We start from the raw sequence: 8,379 nt of genomic DNA, 5'->3' as shown, positions 1-8,379 counted from the left end.
GGAGCAAAGCCATCAAGAAAACTACGTTACCCACCCTTGTTACAACTGGGCAGTAATCCATTAGAAAATGTTGAGGACACAGGCCTGGGGATCAGGAGACACAGGTTCCAACCTGAGCTCCACAGCTAATTCAGTAGGTGACCTTGGGCACCCTTCTGCTCTCTGGGCTTCAGTTTGACCCTCTGTAAGATGATGGAGGAGGATTATGATGATGTCTTAGGGGCTCTCTTCCAGCTCTATCATTCTGTGATTCTAAATCCCTTTATAACAAACTCTAGGAGAGGAGCTTTGCTCTTGCAAATGGAGTGTAAAGTTAATCCTGCCTGTGCTGAAGCTAACTAATGTGCCTGTGTGGTTTATCCTACTTCATTAAACCCGGACTCCCCACAGAGCAATGCACAAGGCAGCCCAGGCAGGTAATACTGAAGTGTTGCTGAACTGGGTCTCCTAATGGAAAATGATTTTCCCCCACTCTTCCTCAGGTTTATCAACACAGAGCCTATAACCCCCATTTTCCACACTGTTACTTTGCCACACGTGTAGATTCAGACCCAATCAGAAGTATGGCAAGTTGGGTCCTGAAACCTCATTCACATGCATACACGCCACCCACCGCCACCGCCACCAGCTGCAGGCAACACCATCATTTTACATGTGAAGAAACCAAGTTCAGACAGGCTAGGGGACTTGCTGGGGGAGGCACAGGGGCTGGTGTCTGATGTAGGCAGGGAGGGCAGTGCTGCTGTTTGTTGAGCGAAAGCTCGCTATTGGGTGGAGGAAAAGAGAAGGTAACTGGGAAGCTCTGAGGCAATGTCGCCAAGTGGAAAGATTTCCCCAAGCTCCCTTACATTTTGTAAAAATTCTTGCTGAGTCCCAGACGTAGAGAATGGACTTGAGGATACAGGGACGGGGAAGGGGAAGCTGGGATGAAGTAAGAGAGTGGCATGGATATATATACACTACCAAATGTAAAATAGCTAGTGGGAAGCAGCTGGATAGCACAGGGAGATCAGCTCGGTGTTTTGTGACCACCTAGGGGGGTGGGATAGGGAGGGTGGGAGGGAGACACAAGAGGAAGGAGATATGGGGACATATGTATATGTATAGCTGATTCACTTTGTTATAAAGCAGAAACTAACACACCATTGTAAAGCAATTATACTCCAATAAAGATGTTTTTAAAAAAAGAAAAATCATCCCTCTGCCAAAGAGCTGATCTCCTGGTAAAATCAAGACGCCACTGTCAGGATAACACTCCAAAAAACAAACAAAAAATTCTTGCTGAGTCCCAAGTCACTTTTTCCTAAGACTAAAAGAGTCTTTTTCTAAGACATTCTAGATTATCTCTTGAGGACAAAATTGAACAGTAATTGTCTTAGGCTCCCTCAGTTTTCCTTCTTTTATTGTGAAATATAGTATAGATGCTGAAAAATACATAAAGCACATGTGTATAGTTCAATGAATAATTAAAAGTGAGTACTGGTAACTCCCACTCCAGTCAGGAAACAGAGTATAACGTTGGCATATAAGAGGCAAAACTCACGGGCTTCCCTGGTGGCGCAGTGGTTGAGAGTCCGCTTGCTGTTGCAGGGGACACGGGTTCGTGCCCCGGTCCAGGAGGATCCCACATGCCGCGGAGCGGCTGGGCCAGAGCCTGTGCTCCGCAACGGGAGAGGCCACAACAGTGAGAGGCCTGCATACCGCAAAAAAAAAAAAAAAAAAAAAAGAAGCAAAACTCAGAGAATACATCCGGTATGATCCCATTCATATAAAGTTAGAAAACTGACAAAGAGCTCTATGTTTAGATGAAGTGACCATGCTCTTAGCTCACTCCTACGCAGTGTGTAGATCTGGCAAAAGCCTTCTCCCTCCACCTCACTGAGCACGGACCCCACTGAGGACCAAGAGGCCCTGAATGTTAGGGCTGGAGGCCACCTCAGGTGACTTTCATTCACTCATTTATTCCATCATTCCTCAGATACTTTGCGGGTCTTACTACATAGGAGCCTCTGAGCTAGGAATGGTGGGAGGTCTAGCATGGAGGTATAGATCCTGCCCCAGAGGAGTAAGAAAAGCTGGAATGAGTTGAGTCTGAAGTGAGGGGAAACAATGAGGGTCTTGGAAGTGCCAGGCTGTCAGCCAGGACACACTCTCGTGGTCCTTTTTCAGAAAAGTGCCAGATGGAGCAGGACCCACCGTGAGGGAGGGGCCGGAAGAGATTCCCTTGGCCTCAGAGAGAATGAGTAGATTACTGCAGATGACCGCATCCAACCTTCATGCCAACTCTGGTCTCAAAAGTCAACTAGACGGCAGTTTATGTGCAGATGGATGAATCCCAATGGGGTCAGAAATTGGGGTCCGGAATGTCAGAGAGAAAGGACCTTCCAACATTGCCAGGTCCGATGCCCTTGTTTTCCGTAATCTTACAGAAAAACCCAAACAAACTTTTTGGCCAATCCAATAGAATCCAGGTTCCCACCACTCTAAACAGTTCTCATTCTTGGCCCAGATGAAAGCAACAGTATTTTTCAAGATGAGTTTTTAGAATCGTGGGGTGTTATGGTCATGAAATCAGGAAGAAAGAACATAAGAGCTGGAAAAGATCTTGGTCATCTGTCTAATCCAGTGGGGCCCAAACCAGCCTAGTCGTCAAATCACCTGAGGAACTTATTTTGAAAAATACAGATTCTGGGACAGTGACCCCCAGAAATTGGAGTTTAGAAGAACTGGGATTTAGTAGGCCAGGTTGGCCATCTGTATTTTTTAAAGACGCCCCCCCTCCAGTTGATTCTGATGGGACATTCACATGCCTAGAAAATTCCATCCAGTTGACAGAGGGAGAAACTGAGGCTCATATTAGGGGAGGCAGAGTGATTGTACAAGGTCACATCCCATTTCACCACAAACTCTTCAGTTAGCCAGAGACAACTGGTCCAGACTGCATGTCTAAGAGTGTTGATACATTAATAGTGTTTTTCCCCCACTATTGTTTTCGTGGTTAACACCTTTTATTTTTTGCAGCAGCTTAAAAGATTCCTAGCCACACTGCAAGGCACTCAGATTTGTGCAATGTTTACAATGACTTTGTTGTTCATTAAACAAATTTACCCAGATTAACCCAACATGAAAGAAATCATCTTGTTTACAGTGAGATCCTGACACAAATACGTGTAGCAGAGACAGACAAACACACATAAACCTGGATTGCCAAGTGGGACATGATTTGCTGCCGCATCCAATTTTTCTCATTAGAGCTTGTTTTATTTGAACATGACTCAGTACCCCATGTAAACGTGAGGTTGTTAATCTTATTACTATATGGAAAACAAATTAATTAGTATGCATGCTATTGGAGATGAATTGTAAGGTCGGTGTTGGAAAGATTAGGAAAATACACTCATTACTCCAAATGATATCTGATATACATGTCTGATTCCACTTTAAGACTGGTTCCAATATGTGGGCAACAAATAGAGCTAATAAATATCAAGCCTTTGTGCTTAGCATCTAAATATTGGGATTGGCCAGATACAGATATTCAGGCCTTCTTTGTTTTAAAACAAAGGTCAATGTGATGAATAATAGCTTGGGGCTATCCCTCAGCTGAGACTCATCTGCTGCAGGTACCTTTCCAGGTTCTATCTCCTGCCCAAAACCAAACCTACCTGAGAGTGGGATCTTTTCTTTCCTCCACATACCCACCACACTGTGTATGCTCCTCCCGGAGCAATTTCTACCTTTTTTAGTGGTCATAATGAAGACTCCTCATTTTTCCAGGGATCTTTGTGCTCCTTGAGGGTGGAGACTATATTCCAATTGGAGATTGAAATATTGATCAGAACACCATGCTACAGAAACAATGAGAAACCTCTTTATGTACCAGCATGTGACACCAAGTTATATTGTTAACTGTACACCTATGAACTACCTCTGGAAGTATTCTGGGAACACTGATTACCAGATTGGGAGGGGACCCGAGTGGTTGAGGGAGAGAGGTAGGAAGAGGCTCTTCCTCAGATTCCTTTTGTGCCTTTTGAACTTGAGCCATACGTATGTACTACTGAGTCAAAAAATATATAGCAAATATTAAATTTAAATATAAAATCTAGTAAAAAATATTTGCTCAATAAAAACCCCAATCCCCCAAAAAATTCCACAAAAAAATAAAAATAAAAACAAATGTCATTTGGAGTACTAAAGACTTGGGAAGTCCTTTAATTAATAAACCTGTTTTATTTTAACTCGGTGTTACCAGATTTATTTCACCAGAGAGTTCCAAAAGAAACATAAGATATCCAGCGTTTCCCAAATGTTTTTGTTTTCTTTAATTTATTTACTTGTTTTTGGCTGTGTCGGATCTTAGTTGCGACACGCGGGATCTTTCATTGTGGCGTGCAGCTCCTTCGATGCTGCAAGGGCTTCTCTCTAGTTGAGGTGTGCAGGCTCCAGAGCGCCTGGGCTCTGTAGTTTGTGGCACGTGGGCTCTCTAGTTGAGGCGCACGAGCTCAGTAGTTGTGGTACGTGGGCTTAGTTGTCCCACGGCATGTAGGATCTTAGTTCCAAGACCAGGGATCTGAACCCACATCCCCTGCATTGGAAGGTGGATTCTTTACCACTGGACCACCAGGGAAGTCCCTCCCAAATGGTTATGACCCTGAAATCCTTTCTAAAAATATTCACTTTATTACTATCTCATAAACACAATGACCCACTAATGAGCTGAGGCAACATTTTAAACCAGAGGGTGCAAAAGGAGGTGGATACTGATTGGGCTGCCAACTCTGTGAATAAACCTGGGCAAGTCCTTTCTCTTCTCTGGGCCTCAGCTTTGTCATCTCTAAAATAAGCCAGCTGGTTGAGATTATCTCTGACGTTCCTTCCAGCTCTGAACTTCAGAGATTCTCTGGCAAGAATATATCAAAGATCTCCTCCAAAGTGAGCCCATGCTTTGAGTAGCAATTGGAGGCAAGGAGGTCTGTGATGCTTGTTAAAAGAAGTTACAAATATGGGACTTCCCTGGCGGTCAAGTGATTTGGACTCAGTGCTTTCACTGCCATAGCCCTGGGTTCAATCCCTGGTCGGGGAACTAAGATTCCTGCAAGCCACTCAGTGCAGCCAAATGAGAAGAAAAAAAAAAAACAGATATACATGATGTGGATGTACTTTTCCAGCTTCTCCAGAAACTCAAGGGATTAACAAACAAACACCCCAGGATATGCCAGGAGGTTATAAGAGACCAATGCAATCGTCTTTGGTTCACTACAAATAATAGTATCACAAAAATCTCAGCACCTCCACTTATTCACTGGGCATCTGTGGGCAAAACCCTAAGTTGAGACTCAGTTTCCTCAGCTATAAAGTGGGTATAGCAATTGCTTTGCTACTTTCCTCGCATTCTTGGTAAAGGCATTTAATTTGTGACAGCAACACAGATAATAGAGAACTGATGACAGGTTTGTCAAACCATTTACTTAATGAGTAAAAAATGTTCCTTATCACATTATCTTTCATTCATTAATAAATGTCCCTTGGTTAGGGCAAGGGGTTAGTATGAAATTAGTATACTCATCCATTACTGGAGGCAAAATAAATTTGTAAAAGCCTTTTGCAAATTGATTTTCCCATAGATATCAAGAACCATGCAAAGACCCTCTGACCCAGCAAATCTAGATCTGGGGATTTTAGGAGATAAAAAAAAAAAAAAAGAGACAATGAGAGATATGAAGAAGTGCACTTTGGGGTTAACTGTGATAGTGAAAATTTGAGTCCTTCTAAATATACAATACTAGGGAATGACATATCCATTTAAAAGGGTATTAAGCAGCCATTAAAGTAATAATTTTATTAAATATTATTAAAACACTTATTTTTAAATGATAATTACGAAGACAGTATGGAATTATAATGATAAACTGTTAAGTGAGAAAGCTGAATACAAAGCTGTAACTACACTAATAAATTACCTCTGTAAATTTAGCCAGCATGTAAGTCAGGACAGAAAATGAACATTGAACAGTTCATCTGTTAGGATGGTAGGATTATGGATAATTTTCTTTCCTTTTAATTTTCTTTATTGTTGTAGCATTGTGAACTAAATAAAAATCTGGAAAAAAAACACAATGAAAGCAACAGATAGGTACATTTTGTTGTATCCTTCATAAATCCTTTCACTGAAGAAAGGGATTAAATGTGGCTTACCATAGCAAATCATAAAATAAGACCCACATATTGCATTTCCTCTAGACCCTCCTATCCTTCTAAGAATAAATTAAAATATAAACACCAGAGTTAATTTTTTTTAAATCCAGGATTATCTCATTATTCTATTTAAAACACATAAAGAAAGAAAGTGCACTCTTTTTTTCTTTTGGATTAAAAGTTTCCCTAGCCAAGTTTCAGACGTCTGTTCTTCCCTGTCTTGTCGGTGGGGCCTGGGTCCCCATTCTTACCTTATGCATTTCTCAACCGACCGGGGACCCCAACTGGTCCTGCCTTGTGAAATGATCATGTTAATTTCTACCCAGGCTGCCCCCTAAGTCCATTGTCAGGATCCCCTGAGATAATGTGTAGGAAGACACCAAAGTGCTTTGCAAATGCTCCAGAACTGTGTCCAGTTGGATATTTTTTTCTTTAAGAGTCAGTATGGCATAATGGAGGAAAACAGGGGTAGAATCTGGGTGAGGGTGAGGGTGGGGGAGGAAGGAGGACTGGGTTTTAGGGAAGCAGTATAGTGTTAGCAGTTAAGAAATTTGACTGTGAATTCAGAACTGGCTTTCAAATTCCAGCTCTGCCATCTCCTAACTGCGTGATCCTGGGCAAGTCTCTGTGCCTCTGAGCCTCAGAGTTCAAACTAGACTCAACTCATGGTGATATGTGAAACACAGTGCCCTGTAAACAGTGAACACTAAAGAAATGTCAGTTACACTTATTAGTCCTGCCCCTCCCACTAACTCAGTGTGGAACCTTTGGCAATTCTGTTTCCTTCTCTGGGCCTTAGTGCCTTCACCTGTGAAGTGGGGCAAGGTGCTGGATTCAGTGGCCTTCCAGGGCTATCTCAGGGACAATGGTTTCACAGTGGTCGTTGTAACATTGTCTTTTTTTTTTTTTTGCGGTACACCGGCCTCTCACTGTGATGGCCTCTCCCGTTGCGGAGCACAGGCTTCGGACGCACAGACTCAGCGGCCATGGCTCACGGGCCCAGCAGCTCCGCGGCATGTGGGATCTTCCTGGACAGGGGCACGAACCCGTGTCCCTTGCATCGGCAGGCGGACTCTCAACCACTGCGCCACCAGGGACGCCCTGTCCTTTTAAAGATAGATTTGTGTGGGAATCTATAGCCCATGCGGACACAGCTATGGGAATGGGATTCCAGAAATGTTCTGCAGATTAGACTCTCAGGCTCATAATCCTGTTTCTGCTTTACTGTTGAATGTACTTCTCCTAGTTGACATTCCAAGACCACCCCTTCTAGCTGGGATTACTTGTCCAATCACATAGAAGAGATGTTGAAACCCTCTCCCCAACCCCCTGCACTGTCTAAGCAGATATTTTCACAGGAAACTTTACTATGCCACCTTGTTTGTTTCCTGAGGACAATGACTAGGACCAATGGACAAAAGGGCGGAACTAGGACTAGTGGACAGATGCTACATGGAGACCAGTGCATGTTCAATGAGGGAAAGGACTTCCTGGCAGCCATTCCATTAATACCAATTCCAAAAGGGCTAGTGAGCTCACTGTCCCTGGACGTATTCAAGCTCAGGCTAAAAGATTATTTACTGGGGTGCTGTAGAGAGGCCAGCCTAGATACAACTCATACAATTTAATGAGGCTCACTACCCCAATTCCCTGTGCTATTAATGAACTATTTACTGATTTATTACTTAATTAGCAATACATTAATTGATAAACTACTATCTGTACCATCTTAGAGGCTCTGGCTTATTTTGGCTTCTCTCTGAAGAGAATGCTCACTCGAGGACTCCTGGGGTTAGGGGTTGGTGGAGAATCAGACAGAATGCATGACTTCTGACTCATCTTTCTGAGCCTTCTTTCCTACAGTATGAAATTCTTTCTCCAAAGTATAGGGGGTCTGTGTGTGTGTTTGTGTGTGTGTGTGAGTGTACAGTAGATTTCACCTTGTTAATGTATTATTGACTGCAATTATGCCTTTTCATTTTCCCTCTAGGATCTGAGGTTTTCTTTCCCTTTCTGCTCTACCCAGCTGTGTTTTTTCCCCCAGAAATTCTAGATCCAACCTTGTCTTTTCAGAAATTTCGCAGCAGTATCATGACAGCTGTTAACCTATGGCTCTCAGATGTGCTTGAGTTGAATTTTTTGTTCATTGCTTTCTCTCTTGAAGTGCTGGTAAAGGATACT

This window comes from Stenella coeruleoalba, assembly GCF_951394435.1.
Source record: "Stenella coeruleoalba genome assembly, chromosome: 7".
NCBI lineage: Eukaryota > Metazoa > Chordata > Mammalia > Artiodactyla > Delphinidae > Stenella > Stenella coeruleoalba.
Note: the sequence above shows the minus strand (reverse complement) of the source record.